Consider the following 24,850-nt stretch of genomic DNA (forward strand, 5'->3'; position numbering starts at 1 on the left):
TGGTGTTCATTTCTGCTGCACAGCAAAGTGACTCCGTTATGCACATGTGTATCGTCTTTTTGAGACTCTTTTCCATGATGGTTTTTTGTTGTTGTTGTTGTTGTTGTTGTTGTCTTTTTGCCTTTTCTTGAGCCGCTCCCAAAGCATATGGAGGTCCCAGGCTAGGGGTCTAATTGGAGCTGTAGCCACCAGCCTACACCAGAGCCACAGCAACGCAGACCTGAGCCACCTCTGCAACCTACACCATAGCTCACAGCAATGCCAGATCCTTAACCCACTGAGCTAAGGCCAGGGATCGAACCCACAACCTCATGGTTCCTAGTCAGATTCGTTAACTCCTCCATGATGGTTTATCACAGGATGTTGAATATAGTTTCCTGAGCTATACAGTAGAACCCTGTTGTTTATCCTTTGCATCCTCTAAGCTCAAATTCCCACTCCTTCCCTCCGCCTCTCCCTTCCCTCCTGGCAACGACTAGTCTCTTCTCTTTGTTGGAGAGTCTGTTTCTGTTTTGTTGATCTTGCTTTATCCTCAGTGTCTTCTGTCGATTTCTCTAAGAGACCATCCAACAGGGCATCCGTATTTGAAAGGGAACCACAGAGACTGTCAGAGGTGACATCATGCAGAAGGGCGAAGTTAGGGACAGTGTCAGAAAGGGGAGTGGCGTCCAGAGAGGCAACCCATTTTCTTCGACTCCTTGTCCACCTCTGAGTGCTGGCTTCTCCACCACACTGGTGATATTGGACCCGCGAGCGAACAGCAGTATCCTTTACGTATTTTGTGTCTTAATTCCTAGTGAGACGATTCTGATTCTCATTGTTGGTTATGGTCTTCATTTCAGAGACATTCCTTCCTCCTTAGTACACAATTTCTAGACTGATGTTTCCATTCAGTTAATGTTTTGCAAAAATGGGCTAGGATTTGGAGTTCCTGCTGTGGCACAGGGGGTTAAGTATCTGCCATTGTCTCTGTTGCACTGAGGGTGGCTGCTGAGGTGCAGGTTTGACCCCTGGCTGGGCAGAGCGGGTTAAGGATCCGGCATTGCTGAAGTTGCAGTGTAGGTCGAAGCAGCAGCTTGGATTCGATCCCTGGTGCAGAAACTTCCATATGCAGCATACATAACCAAAAAGAAAAAAGACTTACAGTTTTTAAAGATACATATAATTTAGGAGTTCCCATCATGGTTCAACAGAAACGAATCTAACTAGTACCCATGAGGCTGTAGGTTCAATCCCTGGCCTTGCTCGGTGGGTTAAGGATCAGGCGTTGTCGTCGTGGTTCAACAGAAACGAATCTAACTAGTACCCATGAGGCTGCAGGTTCAATCCCTGGCCTTGTTCGGTGGGTTAAAGATCAGGCGTTGTCGTGAGCCGTGGTGTAGGTTGCAGGTGCGGCTTGGATCCTGCATTGTTGTGGTTGAGGTATAGGCCAGCTGGTATAGCTCTGACTGGACCCCTAGCCTAGGAACCGCCATATGTCATGGGTGCGACCTTAAAAAGACAAGTATATATGTATAGATATATTTTAAAATCAAAAGTTGTTCTGTGGCAGCTTCTCACCCATGGTTCCTCCCATTCTTGTCTGTTCTCTGCAGAACCACCATATTGATTCTTCTAAATACCGCTCTTGTCCTGGCATTTTACTGACCCTCCCATGACTCCCCTTCTTTAGGATGAAGTCTCATCGCTATTTCAGGTTAACACGTGCTCATGGTCTGATTTTCTAGCCTCTCACTCCCTGGAGTCTCTCCTCTCAGCCTTCCTCCCTCTTGGCTGTGCCTGGGGGTGGCTATTCTGATAGACTGCCTTGCACACACCCAGCTGATCCATGGGCTCCTGATGCCACCCCTCCCTGCTCCCCAGCCTCCCACTTAGACTCTCGTTTGCTTTCTTATATTCCTCTACAAACTCGAGCACGAAGCCAACTTTCCCTCTGTGATCCTCGCTGCCCTCCAGTCCCGATTTCCCACCCTAGCAAAGGTGCTTTGTTGCACCTGTTCCAGTCAGTCTGCACTCCTGTAAACCCCTGGTTGGGGTTGGGGTTTCCATCTGTTCACTCCAGCCCAAGGGTGGTGTGCTTTACATGGTGGTTCAGTGGCCCATTGATGGATGATAGGGTATCTCTCAGTTAAACCCTAGCGACACTGTAAATGGGAAACCCTAGCCCAATGGCTTATAGGTTTTCTGAGCCTGAACCTCATGGGGTTTCTTTCCTTGACTCCGCTTAACATCCCTAGGATGCCAGGTGGTATTATCCATTATCACTTTATTTCCAATGATTTTACTGTGGTGCTATTTCTAAATGGCGTTCTTAAGAATAGCCTGAAATTTTAATTTCTCTCTTGTACCTGTAGGATAAAGGCCAGCACTCAGCCTATATTTGCTTTTTAGGAAAATGTTTAAATCCACATTTCCCCCCCTTATTCTGCACAGCATGTGCAGTGGAAGGTTGCATATTTTAGCAGAAAACCATACTCTGATGGCACTTAGTCCTAACCGATGTTTAAATTTTATGTATTCATTTTAATTTAGAGGAAATCTTAAGAGCCTGCTGAAGTGGTTACAGGTACAACTTTTAGGAAAGGTTTATTGTTTCGAAATCACAGAGTGTTGTAGGGATCCATCTACGTGTGTGTGCACAGTGGCAGTTTTTTTCTGGAGTGAGACTCTAATTGAGAAGCACACAGGAGTTCTTTCTACTAAAGCTGATGCTAAGCTAAGAGAGAAAACAATACGGGGAATATGAAATTGCATCAAATGGGGACATTAATACACTAACAAAACATAAACCATTTCTTATTTAATGGGTAGTTAAATATCCACTTTAAAATATTCTGACCTCCTATCTGAGATGATCCTCTGGGGACTTTGTAGCTTCTTTACCTATTGAATTTTTTCACAGTTTTATAGAAAATATTTCAATGATTTATGGTTTATACATCAGTTAACCTACGACCTCCTTGGGGGAAGAGAGCAGAAACTCAGCCTCCAGACCTGAAGTGTCTGGTATCCGTGACTTTTAGCTTAGCCTATTCAAGGTCACTGCTTAGTTGCTGTGGTTTCCGTTCCAGAGACTACACTACTTGGCACACGTGAGTGTTGTGTTGCATGGTGTGTATTCCTTTAGACAGAGACACACTTGCCCAGGCTAGGATTGACCTTCTGGAGTAGACGGTCCCAATGCAGTGCTTGGCTGTCCTAGGCCAGGGAGGTCAAATGTTTCTTTCACTGTTGGTGTAAACACAGGCGTAGTTAAAACTTCTTAGGGTGTAAGTCACTGAATCCTGCTACTGGAACTGCTTTCTGGTTTATTATTTTATTATTATTATTATTTTGTCTTTTGCCTATTCTAGGGCTGCTCCCATGGCTTATGGAGGTTCCCAGGCTAGGGGTCTAATCAGAGCTGTTTTGGCCCACCTACGCCACAGCCACGGCAACGCCAGATCCGAGCCGCATCTGCAACCTACACCACAGCTCACAGCAATGCCAGATCCTTAATCCACTGAGCGAGGCCAGGGATGGAACCTGCAACCTCATGTTTCCTAGTTGGATTCGTTAACCACTGAGCCATGATGGGAACTCCTGCTTTCTGGTTTAGACTTCAAATTTTAAGGGGAGTTGGTCTTTCCCCCAAGCCACGTGAACTTGGTATGGGCATTCTGTCACTGACTGCTGCCTTTTTACAAAGAAGGGGCTCACTTTTGAAGTCTGAAGATTGCGCCAGGACTCTCTGGCTCTCCGGGATGCAGGCTGTCCCTGCTTGGGGTCAGCGGGAAGAGTTTCTTCCTGCAGTATTTGCTGTTCTGTCAACGATTCTGGATTCTCATAGTGTCCTTTTTGGCCTTGGTCTCCTTTGCCGTTAAGGAGGGCCATGATCTGTAGGCGTGAGTCTTGGACGTCCTAGCTGAGGGACACATCAGCTAATTTAATGATCTCACTGAGGGAGGATGGGGGCGCTCAGCCTCCAGACCTAATTATCAGTCATGTTTTTAATTTAATTCTGGCACATGGGAGTGTATAGGAATTGCTAGATGGGTATTCATAGCAGAAACCAGTGGATCTGTTCCACCTTTGTTAGTGAACTTTAAACTAAGAGATAAACAAATGCAAAGAAATTATAGTACTAATTGTGAAATAGATTTTAGGACTCAAGAGAAAAAGTTATACTCAAGCACGTTCTTTAATGAAGAAGTCCCAACTAACATATTTGTTGCCACACCCAAAAGAGATATTACTGGTGTTGTGAGAAAGGAATTGGCCGCTCCTAGGAATTTTTCCTGGGCCGGGTATGCTTTCTTACCTTGGGGAGTGCTCCCTTACTCCTCTTTTGGCCAGAAGGATTTGCATCTGCACCTCCTCTTCTCCAAAGGATGAAGTCACAGGCTTTCCAAGGCTCCCCTGGGACCTCATTGGGATCTGTGATGCTCCAGTGGATGCCTGCACCTGGGCTGTGGGCTCCTTCCCGGGCAATTCGGAATATGTTGCTTTGCATTGTTTGCTTGCTTCCCGCGAACTGACCAAGGCACCTCACAGAGGCAGGGAGCCTCATGGAGAGACATTGTCACCCAGCCCCTGCCCTCTGGCCTCCGAATCTCAGGACTTTCAAATGGCATTTCAGCAGATTGAAAAATCTTATAAATATCCAGATGCTCTTAATTCAGTGTATTTTCTGCAGGCAGGTGGCCTTTAGATAATTACTAAGTAGATGGTGTGGGAATCGTTGCATAGAGAGAGGAATAGCCAGAATGTTCCAGAATGTTCTGGGAAGTTCTTCTCCCCCTTTACACATCATCTTTCTCAGATGCTGCCCAAGAGTATATATCTGGATAGACAACATCAGTGTGTTCCAGGTTTATGACAGCAGGAAGCTGTGGCATGCTGGGAGGAGACACAAACTTCATGAACCAGGACAACAAAAAGCACGAGCCCTGAAGTGTAGTATTTGAAGTAACATGTGTCCTTAACTAGTAATGGACATACTTCTTTTTTTGAATAAGAAATGGAAAGTTACCGATTTCTTCAGTTTCTGATATACATGGTTCTAGGGAGGCTGGTGCTTTTCTGTAGTCTTTCGTCACATTATGATACCAGGTTTTCAGGATTTTTATATTTATTTATTTATTTATTTTTTGCCTTTTCTAGGGCCATTCCCCCGGCATATGGAGATTCCCAGGTTAGGGGTCTAATCAGAGCTGTAGCCACCGGCCTACACCAGAGCCACAGCAACGTGGGATCCAAGCCGCATCTGCGACCTACACCACAGCTCACGGCAATGCCAGATCCTTAACCCATTGAGCAGGGCCAGGGATCGAACCCGCAACCTCATGGTTCCTAGTCGGATTCGTTAACCACTGTGCCACGATGGGAACTCCTATGATACCAGGTTTTCAGGATTTTTAAATGTTACATGGAATGAGGGGGTTTGATAACTCTGCTTGGTTTTCTTAAAGTGCTCTTTTTTATGGGTTTACAGTTCTTTCTAAAAATAAAGTCTCATATTGGACATCAAATAAATGAATATGTAAATACAAATACAAACTCAAAGTCTAATAGAGCTTATTCTGTTCCTTCTGGCTTTATCTCCTGTTTTTGAAACCTTTACTTAAGGTACTGTATATTCCCCAAAACAGAATGAAAGACCCATTATAAAATGTCAATTCACACAACCAGTCTGAATTTGATGTTCATAGTGCTTAAAGTAATTCAATCAGGTGTGACACGATGGTCCTTTGGGTAGTTTCATGGGATTTATTTTCATATATTAACATTTGAACTTTGATTTCTCCTTTTTGGCAGAAAGAAGTCCACTGGTACATGGGACACAAAGCTGGGGCTGTCCTATTTGTGGTTTCCAAGCTGTGCTCGAAGTCTTACACTGCTAAAGCAGCTTGCACTGGCTGTCCAGGACATCCATGGAACATTCCCAAACCAATAAGCAATGAGCACGGCCTCTTTGAAAAATGGGTTAATAGGGTCTCTGTTTTGTTTCTCTTTTCTTTCTTGAAGCGTTGGTGTGTGAGAGTTGGGCTGGCATGCCCACGCGGCTGTGAATTCGCTGTGTGATTCATGATCCAGGAAACACTCCATCCCTTTCCTCCTTGGTAAGTCGGACACCCAAATGGGAAATGAAGAAGCCAGCAGTTTTATAGATTGAGGCTCTGTGATAGTATATGAGCAGAACTCTTCTCTGCTGTTAAAAATGGCAGTGAATGAATGAGCCAGCTTCCAGAAGGAAACTGGAAGCGCAGAGATGCCCAGGACTAGGCCCAAGAGCTCAGGAGGAGTCACAGGCAGAGCTGGGATGGGAACCCACCTGCTTAACCCTAACCCATCACTGCCTCTCAGCACTGAGCGGGCCTTCTGAGAATAAGGTCAGACGCACTTTTATTCTATGCTGGAAATACTGAAGTCCTTAAAGAGAGGTTCACCGTTAACAATAAGACATCCGTTTTTTGAACAGCAGTCTACATCAGTTCTGAAAAGGGTGAGACAGGAAACATTTTAGGATTTCCTGGCCGTTATCATCTCTGTCGCACCGACTCAGCTCTGTGGCGTAGCCTAAAGCAGCCCCAGGCAATGTAAGTAAATGAGCAATCCTGGCCGTGTTCCAATAAAACTTATTTACAAAGACAGGCGTTAAGCTGAGCTGGATTTGGCCCACAGGCTGGAGTTGACTCAGCCCTGATCTGCCATGATCCTTGCCATGCTCAGAGATGCCGCAGTGTAGAGAGTGAGAGTGTTTGAATGGCCAGTAGGTACGAGTCCCTTAATGAAATTTAGCCTGAATGCTCAGAATGGAATCCGAAACCACTCTTAATGAAGTCTGCTGTTAACAGCAAGAACGCTCGGTGGTGTGAGTGGACTTGGGGTTCCCATGCTGGCCACAGCCTGTATGCCCCAAGTTCATTAGTCCGAGTCCCATCACCTACACTCTAGCTTTGCTCCAGGCCAGGCCTGATCAACACTGTCCTTTCAGTGTATTTGGGTATTCTAGAACATATAGCTCATTTGTGGAAGAAGTTCAGGTAGATTTTCCTATTTCGGTCTCCATAGAATTTCTAAATGTGACTTTTTTCTTTAGTGGCTGTATATGCTGCTGCTTACACATATTAGGGCAAACATGCAATTATCTTGGGCTGTCTTATAATTAAGTTGCACAGAAGTTTTCTGATTTCAAATCCTCTTTGCTTGTCCTGAGCAAAAGCAGATGTTTACAAGCTCGAGTAGGAACAAGATTGATGTACAGAAATTATGGGATAACATGGCAACTCCCTTTGTCCCATACTTCAAAGGAGGATTTTGTTTTTGTTTTAACGTTTTCATACAAAAGGATGCTTCTGACACCTCAAGGCCTATTTGACTCTTTACCTTACAGCTTATCATCAAAGGAAAATCAATTAATGTATGTTTCTTAAGTAGTTTAAGCAGGGACCTGTCCTGCTTTTCATTCATTCACTCATTCCCTCATAGAAATAAATAACTGTAGCAAACCCATGAGCCTGATGTATCAGAACTTTTGAAGATATGCCTTTTTTCTAGAGCCACTGGTCCCTCCGTACTTTTTCTAGAAGTAATGGGAAAGAGTTCTTCACTTCAATAGCAATGACATAAAAAGTAAAATTCAGAATATGAAAGTATTGAAAACCTGTGTATGGTGCCTTATTAACTAGAAAAAGCAGAGGGCAGAATAATATGTTTATTATAATCCCAGTCATCTTTTTTTCACTTTTAAAGGTTTTATTGAAATATGGCTGATTTACAGTGTTGGGATAATTTCTGCTTGACAGCAACGTGATTCAGTTATATGTGTACACACATCCATACTTTATCAGATTCTTTCCCCATGTATCATCCAAGTCATCTTGAAAACACACAGATGCCATCTCCACACACAAGTGCATGTATGTTATAAAGTCATATCCATACAAACACCAAACTCTAAACCAATTGTCTCTGGGGTGGAGGGCGTTTGCCCTGTATGAGCCATATATTCACTATCTGAAATTTTCAAGGCTGTTGTATTTTTGTAGTTTACAAATATGGAGACAAGGATTAAAGTAGTGAATGTTCATTATAAAAATCATAGAAGAAGGGGGACGGTCACCCCTAATGCCCCTACCACAGAAATGACAATCCCTGTTGTCATTTCATGTAGTCTTGTATGGGTGTCTTACAGAGTCGACATAAGACTAGACACAAAATGTTGCCCACTGCTTTTTCCCTTGTTATAATGTATACTTTTATATCACACGCATATGGTAATAATGTATCATGTTATTGAAAATGGTTAATAGATCTCACTTGAGTGCATCACAGTATTCTGTCACCTCAAGGCACTGTGATGTAACTGGAGATATATATTATTTTCAGTTAATAATAATCGTGGACAATATGAAAGGATCATGGCAGGGTGAGTTTTGCAGCACCTTGGGCACCTGGATTCCACTCCTGCTTTCTAGCTCTTTAAGGCTCACCTGTCACCTACCTTGTGAAGGGCAGAAATTTAGCGCATAACGTAGATGCTTCCTAAATGATAGCAACTGTTAGTATAAAATTTTTTTTTAAATAATTGAAGATTAACTCATTAGAACAGAAGAGCTGTACTTGACATACTATTTCAGAGCCACTACATTTTGATTAGATGGCCAATCGGCTTTGCCAAAGTGTTCTAGACAATTATGCCTCACCAATAATATGTTAGAGAGTTTTGCTGAAACCTATCATTGAATATCATTGTTATTTTTTTTGTCAGTTTGGTAGTATTGCCTCCTTTGTATATGTTGTATTGTTTACTGATGATGTTGGTAGATTTTTAAAAAATTTATGTGATGATGAGCCATTTTTTGAGAAGGCGGGAAGAAAGGAGGGGAGACAGAGAGAAGACGATACACGTGTGAGTGAATTGTTAGCCTTTATATTATATTTGTTTAGCCGTTGAGGGCCAATATTTTCTTACAGATACTTACAGAATTAATTTTTAAGACTGTTAACCCTTTGTCGTCATTTCCCCCCACTTTATTTCCTTGTTAACTTTATCCTTTTAAATTTAAAGAAGTATATATTAGTGTCACTAAATATTTCCTTTGTAATTATTTCAACCAATGCTTAGAAATTTTATACAAATGTCTTCTGATAGTATTAAAAATATGCGTCTTTATTTCATGGAAGAGTTCAGCTATTTGAGAATCGTTAATAGCTTTTTGTAATTCTTCCCATAGTTCTCGTCTGCCTCTCTTTTCCCCCACTAACAAAAATTATCCCCCAGTTTTAATATAATGACAGTGTCCAGACAATCCAACACATTTATACGAATGCGAGACATCAATAACGCATTGCTTCATTGTACAAATAGAGACCGTGTTTCCAGCCAGACAACTGGAATCCTTTCCTTCTTTTACTTTCTGCTCTTGGCGAGGGAAGAGTTAACTTTTACATTGTACCTATTTTTTTGGCAACTGTATTTCAGACTTTTTCATTTAAAAAACTTCACACATGATGGTGAGCATTCTTAAATCATATCACAGTGCTTTTCCTCCTGTTTCATTCTGGTACCTAACTTTTGGGGTTTGCCGTCAGTGTTTCGTGGTGTGTCTGAAAGACTGAGGCAGCGCTGGTCAAGTCTCATGGATATTGCTTGATGTCTTTTATTCGTTGAGCTTAGAGCTCCCACCCAACATATTAATTGAACATCATCATGTGCCTACAAGACTGGTGTCATAGTTTGTGAGTTCCAAAAGACAGGAAATTAGCCAGTTGTCTCTTTCTGCGATGGAGGTGAACCTGGCTTTGGATAGATTGAACCCCAACTCAAGTCTCCATCTTCACTTGTCTAAGTTTTCTAGATTTCTTGACTGTAGAATTCCAAGTTTCACTCTCAGCGTTGCTGTTGGTGCAGCTGTGTGGGTAGGAGTTCTATTTTGTGATCTTTCCAATGCGTTTCTATGTATGTTATTGATCCAGGATACATTGCTTGCTTAAACACACTGAGCAGTTGTATTTGGGGATCAAGGTTTAGCCTGTCATTCTTAATAGCGTCTGAAATACTAAAGCTGTGGACTCTGCATGTTATTATTCTGGTCCCATTGTCTAGTCAGCCTGATGGGAAATCTCCATGAGGCCATCTCAAAAGGCCCCATGCAGATCTGATCTGCTTTGTCATATGCATGTCACTCCACATTAGCAAAGTTCACGGACAGGAGAATTGTCTGCTTCCATTATCCCCATTAGGATGCATCGGAATTCCTGCTGCAGAGCTGGTGAGACCTTGCCTCCTCTCCTGTTCTCTTCCGCAGTGGGATTTGGGGCTCTTTAAAGTTGTTTGTTTAGGTGAGTATCTGCCAAATATGTTATTGTCCCGGCTTTGTGACTACTATAAATATTTGTGAGTTACAGATGTGCGGTGAAGTTCAGAATCCACTTTCTTTTCTTCGTTTTGTGTTTAAGCCAAGCTGGGCACGGTGTATGTGTACTGTTCATTCTCAGACACCCATTAGAGGGGCAGATGTGGGTAGGGTTCATTGCCGGGATTTGAAGATTTGCATGTGCACGTAAGGATACCGCTCCCTTGATTAAACTATGCATAAGATCTTTTCTGGCAGAACACTCCTGAGGGCATAAAAAGGCCCCTGTGTTTGGATTTGGGGATTTCATGGGTCTCGAGCTTTTCCTGCATTGTGGTCTCCAGATCAGAGTATTGGAGCGGCTTCTATGGCTGCAGGGTTGCAAACCTAATCAGTTCATGTTTTATCCACTGGAGCTTTTCATGTGGTTTTCATGTGTGTGTGTTTCTCTGTTAGCCTCCCCGGCCACAAAGGGAAGCAGGGTCATACTGTTTCATTTGCTTTTACTTAAAGCTTGGACAGTAACCACGATTGGTTAAACCAAAGCAGAAAAAGCAAAGGTTGCACAGATGGTCAGGAGATTCTGGGAAGTACATACTACCATATTTTCATATCACAGTATCTAAAAATAGTGAGCAGATCTTATATTTCCAGTGTTAAGGAATTAGGTAGGTACAGCTAAGTTCTTTACCATTGTTCAGGAATTTTTTTTTTTTTTTTTTGCGGGGGTCTTGGTGACTGACCTGCTTACACTTCCGAAGCCGTATCCTTTGAATATGTGTTCTCCTGTCCCTCTTCCTTCCACAGAAAGCCACCTCCTTGCGACAGTGATGCTGAGGCATCTGCCCAACCTGGCCAGTCACACATCCCACCTGGTGGCCACTCTCATTCTAGTTGAGGCCAAGACTTCAGCTTGGGCACCAAAATCCCATTCTTTCTCTTCTATTCAAAGATAGTTTTTAAAAGTTCTTCCCTTTCTTTCCTCCATCATCAATTTTTATTTTCCCCTTTCTGCTGGATCTTTCCATAGGAATCTAAACATCTACCGTAAAAACAAACAAACAAAAAAACGACCTGTTGGAGTTCCTGCTGTGGTTTGACAGGTTAAGGACTTGATAGTCTCTGTGAGGATGCAGGTTCGATCCCTGGCCTCTCTCAGTGGCTTAAGGATCCGGCATTGCCCTGAGCTGCAGTGTAGGTTGCAGATACATCTTGGATCTGGCATTGCTGTGGCTGTGGTGTAGGCTGACAGCTTTAGCTCCGATATGACCCCTGGCCCAGGAACGTCCACATGCCACAGGTATGGCCCTAAAAAGGAAAAAAAAAAAAAAAAAAGAAAAAAAGAAATGACCTGTTGCTCTGAATTTCCTCTCCAGCTTTCACCCAATTCTCTCCTTCCTTCTACAGAACAACTCCTCGAAAGCATTTATTATCCTCAATTCCCGTGTTTCCACTTCCTCTTGAACCCACGTTGGCCATTCAGTCCTCCCATCAGTCCATGAGTCCTGCCTCTTGAAGGTCAGCAGTCACAGCCATGTTGCTAAATCCAGGGGGCAGCGTGCAGTCAGCGTGGCATGGGACAGTCAGGGTCAGCAGCGTTCCTACAGACGAGTCCCTCTCTCCCGCCTCCCTGAGCACTTGCTCCATCTGGTTTCAGGACACCGCTGTTCCCTGGTGTGACTCCTACATCTCTGGCCATTCTCGCTTCCCTCAACTGCTCATCTCTCAGCCCTGCTGGAGTCCTGTAGGCTTCAGTGCCTTGGCCCCACCTCTTTCCTCACCATCTTCACTGTTTGCATAATTTCTGCCCTCTCCTTTAAAAACAGGATTTTTGCCTGTTTTAATCACTGCTGCATCTTCAGTCATGGAGAACAGCCGGAGACATAAAAACTGTCAATAAATATTTATTGGATGGATGGATGGATGGATAGATGGGTCTTCCGGGATTTTTCAAACCGGGTAAGAAAAACCCTGTTTCTGATTTGGTCACCGAACTGGAAGTATGGGAGATTGTCTGCAAAAGGAAGGGACTGTCTGCCCCCGACCAGCGTTTAGTGTATTGGTTGTAATTTTTCCCATATTGTCCAGCAGGTGGGTGTTTACTTGCTCACCCATTCTCAGTTCATAGCTCGCCTCCTCTGTGGATCCTCATCTTCCCTCTCCATGGCCGGATAAATTAAGCAGTGCCTCCCTTGTGCCCAGCATTCCTGGGCGTGTCCCCACAGTGGCCACTGAAAGTTGGATTCATGGCGCTGCTGCTTGTAAACCTGTAGTCTTTCCTTTTCAGACCGGGAAGCCCTTAACTTGATTGTATTCATCTTGCAGGTACTTAACACACAATAAGCACTGACTAGGTACCTGTTATTAGATGAAGTGATGCAGATTGAAATTATGTAAAACATGATTTTCTCTAATGGCCCTTAAGGGTTTGATTAAAAAGGTGCTCCTCTAGCCTTTTGATTGTGCTACCTTGGACTTAAGATGTTTATTTCATGGTTTTACAATCATTAAATATTCCGATTTGCCGTAGCCAAAATAGACTACACGTTGTCCAGCTGAGGCCGTTCCCTCTACTTCTTTCCCAAACAGTGTCTGCTGTTTTCCAGTAGAAGTGACCATTGTTCACAGTGTGTCTTAGAGCAGAAAGAGTCCCTGGTCCTTCCAAAGTCTGTTCTCTCCACTGGTTTTTCCATGAGTTGTGAAGATAACTGAAAGGGAAGCTGACAGTAGTCAGACAGCACATCCATCAAGACCCCCGGCCCCTCCCCGACACAGTAGGATCAGATGTCCATTCCTTCATAGCATGGAATGTTTCCTCACTTGACTGTTGGACCCACTGTCAGCATCACAGTGGACTTTCATCTTCAAGGCATACACCTTATTAAATGTAAAATGAGCACAGTGAGGCGTGACTGACAGGTGACAGGCTGAGCCAAGCTCAGAACCCTGAATTCGTCATCAGGGCTGTTCGGGAGTTCCCGTTGTGGCTCAGTGGGTTAAGAAACTGACTAGTATCCATGAGGAGGTGGGTTCGATCCCTGGCCTGCTCAGTGGGTTAAAGGATCCAGCATGGCTGTGGCTGTGGTGTAGGCCGCAGCTGCCGCTCCCATTCCACCCCTAGCCTGGGAACTTCCATATGCTGCAGGTGTGACCCTAAAAAGCAAAAAGGATGTACGTGTTCAAAAAACAGCACTGATGCACCTTTACAGTGTCCCTGCCATGCTGGGAGCACAACCTTGAGTCCTTTGAATATATATGTATCCATGGATAGATAGATGTAAATAGATACAGATATACTGCTAGACATATAGGTTTATAGATACAGATAAAGATGGTATGATGTAAATATAGATACAGACAGATAGCACCACACTGGAACTCACGAAGGTCCCCAGGGCAGAGATGTAATCAATGAAATCCATGTCTACAAAAGTGTTCTTAAGCCGGCTTTGTGGCTTAGTGATGAGTTTCTGGAAATCTAATTGATAAGCTACTGAAATATCTATTAGCTATGCAGCACCTTTAAAATAAATAGTCTCTCACCGATTTGGTGCTACGAGCATTGACACCTGCACACCCAGTGCTTTTCCCTGGACAGTGTGGGCAGTTACCCACTGTTTTTATCAGCCGGGGCTCAACCCATCCACGTATTCTGAGCTGTGAGCAGCAGGTAGGGAGCATCCACAGGTCCCTGGACGAGAAGGGGCAGCATTGGTGAGTCCTGCATGACCCCGTGTTTCCCGTGCTCATTCTGAAATATCGTCACTGAAGCAAGCATCTTTTTCGTAAACGAATCTAGTTCTTTTCTCCCAACTAATTATGACTTTTTTTTTCTGAAATTCCTTCTTAATTCATTGAGATTCATAGTTATATGCTAACTTGATCATTCCATTGCCTTTTTTCTAGGAGGCGATTGCATTTATTCCATAACTTTCTATTTTATGTGCTGCTATGCTCTTCTAAGATCTTTCCATAGTCTAGACGTACTGAGAGTTGTCTTGGAAGTTTCTTCCGGGATGTCATTGACTGTAATGAGAAGAGTGAGTTACGATGGTCTCACTTTGTTCTGCAGTTAAAATGTTAAGTGTCTTATGTGTATGCTGACTTTGACTCTTACTTTTTGGTTCAAATCTTGTCGTTACAGAAAAACATTCACAAAGTCATTTTTATTTTCTTAAGCAAATCCTGAAAGGTCAGCTATACCTACAACTAACATTTCTAACCACAGTGCATAGTTTGTGAAGACTTTGTGGAGTTTGAGTAATTTTTCCTTCTCCTTCTTCTTTTTTGGCCATACTTGCAGCATAGGAAAGTCCTTGGCCCAGGGATCGCACCTGAGCTGCAGCTGCGCCCTAACCTACAGTGCCACGGTGGGAACTCTGGTTCTTTTTTTTTTTTTTCCTGGATGCAAGCCAGTTCCCCGAGTGTAGAAAGGGTGGAGTATAAATATTCTGAGTCACCTCCACCTGCCTGCAGTAATCACCCGTGTTGGGGTCTGAAGAACTTGGACCATTTCACCAGTGGGAGTCATTTAACAGTCCCTGTCATGTGGCACGGATCATAGAAATTTGATAGAGGTTCTCCAACATTTCATAATATGGAACTAAATAAACCACAGCTAATAACGCAGTAATAATTCATACTAGTGGCTCAAGTTCCTTGAGCATGCCCTACATCCCAGGCAGTGTATAACTGCTATGTTTATATTGTTTCATCTTCTCAACAGCCACACACAGTAGGCACTGGTAGTATCCCCTGTTTGGAGATGAGTAAACAGGGGCATGGAGAGATGAAGAAACTTGCCAAGGTAATTCAGAGGTTACCCCGATGCCAACCCCAATGGATAATATGTGATTTCAGAATGTGTTTCACTCTCTTTATTTTCTAAAGGTCACCCAGGGAGCTCCCATGACATAATATTACAGAGAAGGAATTATAAAGCAATTGACCCACCTATCTTCAGTGTTATTGCAAAATAAAGCAGCTATAGGTTTCCGCGGGTGGTGTCTTGGTTTTATTTGACGGAGTCAGCAAATATTTTGAGGGTTAGAACCCTCACTCTCACTGTGTAATTTCCCTTGCAGAAAACACATGATTGGTGGTTAATCTCAAACAAAAGTCCCTCATGGACAACCATCTGTACAAACACAGGGCGCCTCTGAAGCATCTCTTCCTGTACGTGGGGTTCATTGAGGACGCGCGGGCATTCCAATTGATGTCGGATTGGAAATCGTGTTTCTCTTCTTTCTGTAACACACTAACCACTGTTCTTGAAAACTGCAAGGATAAGCCACAAGGAGAAATAACCTGGAGCCACCCTTCCCCTCCCTCCAAGCAGATCTTAAACTGAGCCCAAGGGACAGCTGGGTGTTCGGGGGAAGAGGAGGGTGATGGAGCAGATCTTAAACTGAGCCCAAGGGACAGCTGGGTGTTCGGGGGAAGAGGAGGGTGATGGAGATCGAGGCCACAGAGGTGGGCAAGAGTTAGCTAGGGCGTGTCGGGCTTTGGAAGACGGGATAGGAAACTTCAGTATTTATGATGGACAGTGGGGAGGTCTTTGCCCAAGCAGTGGTGGGACAGCATTTATTTGCATTTTAAAACTGTCATTTAAATGTTCCTGGATGGTAAAGTTGGCAAGAAAGAGGGACATAGGAAGACCAGCTAGAAGGCCATCATGGGTGACCGGGCGGGTATGATGGTGGTACAGGCTGGGGTGTTGGTGGTGGAGGTGGTTGGATTTGGCATATTTTTAAGAAGCAGGATCAGAGGTGCTCTGATGGCTTGGGCATTGGGGGAGAAGGGAAGAAACACTAAGAATGATATGCAGGTTTGGGGCTCGAGTAAGTTGCTGGATGGTGCACCACTTACTGAGACTGACTTCTGCGGAAGGGAAGGTTTTGGAGGGAAAAGGGATTCTCCTAGGGTCATGACCATTTTGACTCGAAGGCTTTCATTGCTCATCTGGTTGGCGAGATTAGGCAGTCATAGAGAGTAGGGACCATTTGGGAATGATTGGGACTAGAGATCCGTATTTTGGAGTCATCTCTATATTTGACTGTGTTTAAAGATCAAGGCCTCTCACCTGGAAGAGTTTGGAGGGAGGAAAAGGGTGCCTCAGGCAGCACTGTGGGTGTCGGGATGTTTGAGTAGGTGTTGGCATCCGTTGGAGAGCTCTCTGGCCTGTTTCACTTGGTAGGGCAGTGCTTTTGGCACTTCAGAAGTGATCTTGAAAGTGACAAGTCCTGAAGGTAGTTCTCCCCTTGAGCGATTTCATGCAACATTTGAGCAGCAAAATTCTCCACCGCTGTGGCATAAAACGCCATCCTGGTTATGGAAAATGAGGTCCTCTCTTTACAATGAAGCACAGCAGTCCCTCGCTCGCTGCAGGGATTGGTTCCGGGACCTCCCGGATACCGAAGTCTGAGGATGCTGAACCCCTCCTATTAAAGGGTGCAGTGCAGTCAATCCACTTGGCTCTCGGTTTCCCCAGGTTGGTTTGTGGTGGGTTGAATCATGGGTAAGGAAGTGGTGGGTTTGAGGGCTGGCTGTGTATAACTTCTTTTCAACACTTATTTGGCTTTTTTTTTTTTTCTTCCAATCAGCAGTTCATGCTCCTGCTGTTTCTCACAAACACTCTCTTCCCACTTGAGTCTTGGGAGGTGGGGGGCAAGGGGTGAGGGACATTTTAATGATCTCCCCGGGTTTCTTTATGACCAGCAGGTGACTTTCTGACAGTACATTTTTGGCTACTCTTTCCTCATCCCGCACCGTGCTCTTCTGATCACTCTAATTATACATTTTTCCCCCAGGAACCGTGCGCTAGTGAAAGTTGAGTATTTGAGAGGCCCAGGGAATGTTTTTTTTTTGCCAACGAGAATTTTATATTCTCAGTGTCAGTTCCGGCAGCCGTGTGCATGTCTGCATACTTGTTGACTAAATGAATCTCTCAGCGTCTGCCGGGTGCTGGGTGAGAGACTTTAGGGCATGCTGTTAATAATAATACAGCAGATAATGATGCAGGCCAGAGAGCCAGTCGATGTGTGATTCCCTGCAAGGGTTCTAGTGACCCCCCCCTTTTGGAAAAGGATCAAAGATATTAAGCTTAGGATGTTGGCACCTTTTGTTGTTGGCACCTTTTGTAAAAGGATCATGTAAGCTTAGGATGTCCCCACAATTTTGTCAGTGGCTTAGAACATTGATTTCTATCAAAGGGAAATGCATTTGGCCAATGAATGTAAAATCAAGGACTCTCCTTTCTCCTAGTTGGTGAAAATAAGAGTTGGTGCAGGCCGTTATGATTCATCCCCCGAGACAGGTGTATTCTGCCGTAAACCAGGGTAGAGGGCTGGATGTTGAGAAGTAATGGGTTGGAGCATCCAGAATTGACTGAGAGACCTTTGGGAAAAGGACACACATAATTTGCAAGGCACGGTGATCAAGCACTTGTTAAAACGAATGAGCTGAGCTACAGGATAGGTCATTTTTTTCCCAGTGGGTCATGTCATTGGTAAAATGCCAACCTAGAGAGTAGTTGGTAAATCATCCAAAAGATCGCATGGAATAAAAAACACTTTATTGAGGTGCGATGGACATATAGAATGCTATCTATGTACTTAGTGTATAGATCTCAATGCCTTTGCAGGTAAGACTATACCTGTGGGGTGTTGCCTGGTGGCTCAGCGGGCAAGGATCTGGTGTTGTCACTGCTGCGGTATGGGTTCAGTCTCTGGCCTGTGGAACTCCTGCGTGCCGTGAGTGTGGCCTAAAAAAAAATATACCTGTGAAATCATCGTACCGTCAAGGTTCTCACCTTCCAAAATTTCCTCTCACCTACTTCTTTCTGATTATTGTTTTTTTGTTGGTTGGTTTGTTTTTTGCTTTTCTTTTGGTAAAACACTTGGCCCAAAATCTACTCTCTTAGCAAATTTTAAGTGTATAGTACAGTCCGGTTATTAGCTATAGACTCTGTGGTGTATAATAGATCTTATTAAAAAAAAACGCCTGTTATTTCTTGAGATTGAGATGTGCCTCAAGAATGCCATTTGGGGAGTGCCCGTTGTGGCTCAGTGGAAAAGAATATGACTAGGAACCATGAGGTTGCGGGTTCGATCCCTGGCCTTGCTCAGTGGGTTAAGGATCTGGCGTTGCCTTGAGCTGTGGTGTAGGTTGCAGACATGGCTTGAATATGGTGTTGCTGTGGCTGTGGCGTAGGCTGGTGGCTACAGCTCCGATTAGACCCCTAGCCTGGGAACCTCCATATGCTGTGGGTGCAGCCCTTAAAAAAAAAAAAAAAAAGGAAAGAAAAAAAATGGAAAAAAAAGGAATGTCATTTGGAACAAGTCTATCAGGGAGTGGTAAGTTGACTTCCAGTACCCTCAGTTGGAATCAGCCTGAATTTTAAAGTTATAGGATCTTCTGTCTCTGCTATATGGTGATGTTCAGATCTCAGGAAGTAGAGGCATTGCTTCTTTTCCTTCCTTTTTTTAAAAATTTATTTTATTTTATTTTATGTATTTATTGTCTTTTTAGGGCCATACCCATGGCACATGGAAATTCCCAGGCTAGGGGTCGAATCCGAGCTACAGCTGCCGGCCTACACCACAGCCACAGCCGTGCCAGATCCAAGCTGCCTCTGCAACCTATACCACAGGTCACGGTAACACCGGATCTTCAACCCACTGAGCGAGGCCAGGGATGGAACTTGCATCCTCACAGATGCTAGTCAGATTTGTTTCCGCTGAGCCACAATGGGAACTCCTTAAATTTTATTTTTAAAATTTAATGTTTTATTTAAAAAAAAATCTATAGTGCTTTACAGTTTTCACAAGTTTCACACACACGATTTCATATAATGCCATAACAACCCCCTTTTTTTAATCCCCTACCCCTATCTTGCCCCTGCTCTCCTTCCCTCTGCCCCCTGGTAACTACTAGTTTATATCTGTGAATCTGCTTCTTTTTTTTTCATTTATTCACTGGTTTGCTTTTTTTTTTTTTTGAGATTCCACGTATAAATGATATCATACAGTATTTGTCTTTCTCTGTCTGACATAAGTGCCTCTTCTTGAATAATGTGAAACTCACTGAGGTCAGTAAAATGCGAAAGTGGGATTTGCCTCTGCTGATCAGGACTTTGAACCATTGCTCGCAGGCTCTCTGTGAGACCCAGAGAGCATATCACCTGGCTTTTGTTATGACTTGACTGTTGATCCTGGCTGTCAGATTCGCTTACTGAGGTGAAAAAGGATTTCATTATCTTTTTTTAAGACTAATTTTATTCCACCATTTTTGGGATTTGAAACTCTATAAAGCATCTTTATAGCCGATACCAGTGACAATCTGATAAACACTCAACAAGATGGGAAAAAACCCAACAACCCTGAAGGATGCTCGTGAGAATCAGGTAAAACGATAAATGTATTTCTCTCCCTCTTCACCACTTAAGAAAAAAGCCTGCAACTTTATTACTTGCAAATTTCTGGGGGATGACAGTGCTGGTGGTGGACAAAACCTCATGCTGGCCTGCTTGTTTTTTTATCTCTAAAGAAGAGAAAAACCCAGATGCCACCTACCCTTTAAAAAGAGAGAGTCAGTTGCTTCCTCAAATTCATCCCATTTCATATACATAGCTCTTCGGCTTTCTTTTCAGGATTCCTGATTCTCCCCAGGTTGGAGACCGTTTCTGAGCTAAGCATATCATGCACATGTTGTGGTAAAATAAAATAAAATAAAATAAATTTAAAAAAATATTAAAAAAAAATCCATCCTGTAGTATTCAGAGCAGTATTTGTAGCTGAAAATGCCTAAAGCAACAATAGCCCAGATTGAAGACTCACAGACACTGCTTCAATAGTAACATCCACCCCAAAGGTCAGAACGGACCAGCCACATCATCCACTGTGTGGGTAACCGAGTTCTTCCCACCCAGGGAAGGGGAAAAATGACGTTTGTGCCAATAGTGAAGAATGCAGTTGTGGACGTGTAGCTTTATTTGTGCTGGATCTTTTCCAAGTTTATATTTCAGTTTTTTTTTTTTTTTAAGTCACATTTAGCAGTTGCAAACTGGGATTTATCTGATGATTTCCTCCTCTTTTTTTGGCAACCTGAGGACTCGAATATAATTTGGTTGTCCTTTTAAAAATAATGTATGCCACAAGAGAATATAAACCATCAAACAAATTGAGTATCACATACAGACGGCATTTGCAGTGCATATGATGGAGCTGAGGGCATCGCCCTAAAATTATGAAAAGCTGTGTATGGATAAGAAAAATCCAAACATCCCACAAGAAAATGGGCCGAGATTTGAAGAAGCAATTCACATACACATAAATTCTGGTGTCCAGTAAGCAGATGAAATCATGTTCCGCCCACTTCCAGCTCTCAAAAGAGAGAAGAAAGAAAGGAAGCAGAAAACCTACTGTTGGTAAGGATGCTGATAAAGGGGGACTCTCTGCTGTTCCTAAATGTGAATTGTTTATATTTTAGGAAAAGCAGTCTGACAGTTCCTATTAAAAATGTACAAACTGAACATTTAAAAAAAATTAAAAAATTCCTATTCAGAAAAAAAAAATGTACAAACTCTTTGACCCAGAACTCTACCTTCTCGAAGCGTAGATTATAGAAATAAAAATGCCAGCATGCATGTATAAGAATATGTATATTAGGTGTTCATAGGAGCATTGTTTTCCATGCTCTCCTCCTCCCCCCAAATATTTAAAATCTACCCCCAGTATTGAGTACGTAGCCACAGATTATAAATGATAAGAATGCAGCCATTTAAAGACTGATTGCAATCACCCGTGGTTAACTTGGTGTGATTTTTATCGTCAGTGAGAAGAGTAGATCTCACATTATAAAGCAGAAAGACCCTCATCCCCCGAGTCTGTATGCATGTGTTTGTATGTGATACCTGGGGAAGGATCTGGATGGGTGTCCACCAGACTGCTGACAATGGCTACATGGGTAGGGAGAGAAGCAGCTTCTAAGTAATGGCCTTGCAGTAGGCATTGAGCTTGCAAAAGCGTGAAGGTTTGGGAATCTGGGGTCACGAATGCGAATTCTGTTGCTCTGGATGTAGCAGAGGTCTGATTACAGAGTCAGGTCATTGGAGAGCTTTTGCATTTCTTGAAGATGCTGAAGGTAACTCTGCAAGGGGTGTAGGCTCTTCCTCATCCCCCAACCATGATGTGGCTTCCTTATATCAGGAGTCCTGTCTGTTTTCTCAGAACATCCATTCTCCTTCGAAAGTTCCTTTTATAGATGACAGACATTCACCAGCAGTGTATTTATTGGACATCCTAAGTCAGCCCTTAGGATTTGAGGTCAGGTATTTAATATTTCCCCTCCTCTTTAGCACATGGGTAACGGGGACAAGTCCAAATGCTTCCTGTGTCTCATGCTCCTTTTCTGTGAGTGCAAATACCATAAGTCTCCTGGGTATTATGGGTAACGACAAATACTATAATTAGGGCAAATCGTAATGGTTAATGTCTAACTTTTTTTTAGCTTTTTAGGGCTGCACCTGCAGCATATGGAAGTTCCCAGGCTAGAGGTCGAATTGGAGATGCAGCTGCCATCCTAGACCACAGCCACAGCAACGTGGGATCTGAGTCACATCTGCAACCTACACCACAGGTCACGGCAATGCCAGATCCCCAACCCACTGAGCGAGGCCAGGTATCAACCCTGCATCCTCATGGATACTAGTTGGATTCGTTTCTGCTGCGCCACAGTGGGAACTCCCAAGCCTAACTTTTTATTCAAGAAGTGTGTAAACAGAAAGATTGGCTCTCATACAGCCCAGGTCTACTCTGTTGGCAAATGCTACTGTCATTACCACTGGCGAGATGGTGGGGGAGAGAAAGCTGCGTGGTGCATGGTGACATGTCATGTGCAGGGTGACCTGCATACACGAGGGTCAGTGATAAAGGCGGGGGTTCGCATGAGTTTCAATGACGGTCTGCTGGTCCACTGTTTGTTTGAAAAGCTCCAGGGTCCTAAAGGTTCCCTCCAGAGCCTTGCGTGCATGTGTACCAGCAAATGACGCCAAGGGGCGATGGCATGCTGCTGCCCTTGAACCAACACTCTTCCTCCATTTGGAATCAATATGGCACCAAGGGCCCCGCAGAGCACATCCCTCAGCCAGGGGGTTGACCGCAGCTGTAGCAGCCGGGCTCTTGAAATGCACATCAGAGATTCTGCTCTAGTCATAACATTGTGTGACTCCATGGACAAACAAGAGTTGTTCTTCGTTCTTGCCCTTCTGAAAACTCAATGTGTTGTTCCCAGCTGTATATTGGTTGACGTGGGCTCTGGTGTATCTCATCACACAGTAATTCTTTTTTTTTTTTAATTACATTTTAGGGAGTATAGTTGACTTACCATGTTGTGTTAGTTTCAGGTGTACAACGTAGTGAATCAGTTGTACGTATACACATATCCATTCTTTTTCAGATTATTTTCCCATATAGGTTATTGCAGAATGTTGAGTAGAGTTCCCTGTGCCCTACAGTCAGTCCTTCTTAGTGATCTGTTTTATATATAGTAGTGTGTATATATTCACCCCACTCTCTTAATTTATCCCCCCCCCAGTGTTTCCCCCTTGGTAACCTTAAATTTGATTTTGAGATCTGTGAGTCTTTTCCTGTTTTGTAGATAAATTCATTTGTATCATTTTTATTGGATTCCAATTATAAGTGACATCATGTGGTATTTGTCTTTCTCTTTCCAACTTACCTCACTTAGTATGATAATCTTCAGTTGTGTCCATGATGAGGCAAATGGCATTATTTCATTCCTTTTTATGTCTGAGTCATATTCACTATATATCTATACATCATCTTTATCCATTCATCTGTCCTGGACATCTAGGTGTCTCCATGTCTTAGCTATTATGAACAGTGCTTCTATGAACGTGAGGGTGCATGTCTCTTTTTGAATTGTAGTTTTGTCCGGTGAATGGCACAGCTTTGATCAGAATCACAGGACGGGTCTGATGATTGCAGGCTGAAACCAAATGCTGATCCCACTGAAGCACGGAACTTGGGAAATGGAGTGTGTGCCCTGTTTTTGCTCCATCTGGCTGATAAACGGAATGGTGGCGTCCATCTGAAGTTCATATGCTAAATTCCTAAGCCCCAGTGTGATGAGGGCAGGAGCAGGGCCTTGGGGAGGTGACTCGTGAGGGTGGAGCCCTTGTGAATGGGATTAGTGCCCTTATAGACGAGACGTGAGACTGCTTACACGTCCCACTTTGTCTCCCCGGCCCTCCTCCCTTTCTGTGCAGGGCAAGGGCACAGCGAGAAAATAGCCTCCGTGGGATTCCTGTCGTGACGCAGAGGAAGCGAATCTGACTAGTATCCCTGAGGACGCAGGTTTCATCTCTGGCTTTGCTCAGTGGGTTAAGGATCTTGTGTTGCCATGAGCCGTAGTGTAGGTTGGCAGCTATAGTTCTGATTCGACCCCTAGCCTGGGAACCAACATGTGCCATGAGTACAACCCTTGAAAAAAGAAAAAGACAAAAAAAAAAAAAATAGCCTTTGTGAACCAGGAAGAGGGTTCTTACCAGACACCAAATCTGCTACCATCTTGGTCTTGTATTTTCTAGCCTCTAAAACTGTGAAAGTAAATGTTTGCTCTTAAATCTGTCCAGTCTAAAAAAAAGAAAACACACACACACACACACACACATACACACACACACACAACCATCCTGTCTATGGTAATTAGTCATAGCAGCCCAAACTAAGATGAGAGGGATTTAATAAATGTTAAAATGAAGTTATCAAACAGAATGGCTAAGAGGCAAGGAGCATGTGGAGCTGAGAATCTGTGGATAAGCAACGAGGTCCTACTCAACAGCACAGGGAATTGCATCCAGTCTCTTGGGATAGAACGTGATGGACGACAGCAGGAGAAAAGTAATGTGTTTGTACGTATGACCGGGTCACTGTGTTGTACGGCAGAAATTGACACAATGTTATAAATCAGGGATACTTAAAAAAATAAAATAATTTTAAAAATTTAAAAAGATAAAAAAAAAATACCTACTGTTTTTTATCAGGCATGGTTCCTCTGGTGGCGAGTATTGGATTGTACATTAAAGCATCTCGGTATATTAAAAAAAAAAAGATACAGGAGTTCCCGTTAAGGCGCAGTGGTAACAAACCTGGCTAGCATCCATGATGATGTGGGTTCAATCCCTGGCCTTGCTCAGTGGGTTAAGGATCTGGTGTTGCCGTGAGCTGTGGTGTAGGCCACAGACACGGCTCAGATCCTCAGTTGCTGTGGCTGTGGTGTAGGCTGGCAGGTGTAGCTCTGATTCGACCCTTAGACCAGGAACTTCTACAGGCTGTGGGTACGGCCCTTAAAAAAAAGAGACCCCAAAAAATGATACAGCACAGAAGTGAAGGAAGGATGTTTCCAGAGGCAGGAAGGCAGTTAGAGAATCAGGCAGATTGAATCTACGTGATCATTCTTGTTCCTCTTAACTTTCAAAACGACAAGAA

General features: G+C 43.6%; 1 protein-coding gene across 1 annotated transcript in view; it reads left to right on the forward strand.

Moving 5' to 3' along the window:
- The window catches only part of SEMA5A (semaphorin 5A), a 539,522-nt gene that overhangs the window by 118,093 nt on the left and 396,579 nt on the right, over positions 1–24,850 (forward strand). Inside the window, 1 exon segment of the mRNA XM_021076851.1 lies at positions 6,007–6,101. The gene's annotated coding sequence lies outside the window, so the exon portion shown is untranslated.

Source organism: Sus scrofa, chromosome 16 (genome assembly GCF_000003025.6).
Source record: "Sus scrofa isolate TJ Tabasco breed Duroc chromosome 16, Sscrofa11.1, whole genome shotgun sequence".
In the NCBI taxonomy this organism is placed as follows: domain Eukaryota; kingdom Metazoa; phylum Chordata; class Mammalia; order Artiodactyla; family Suidae; genus Sus; species Sus scrofa.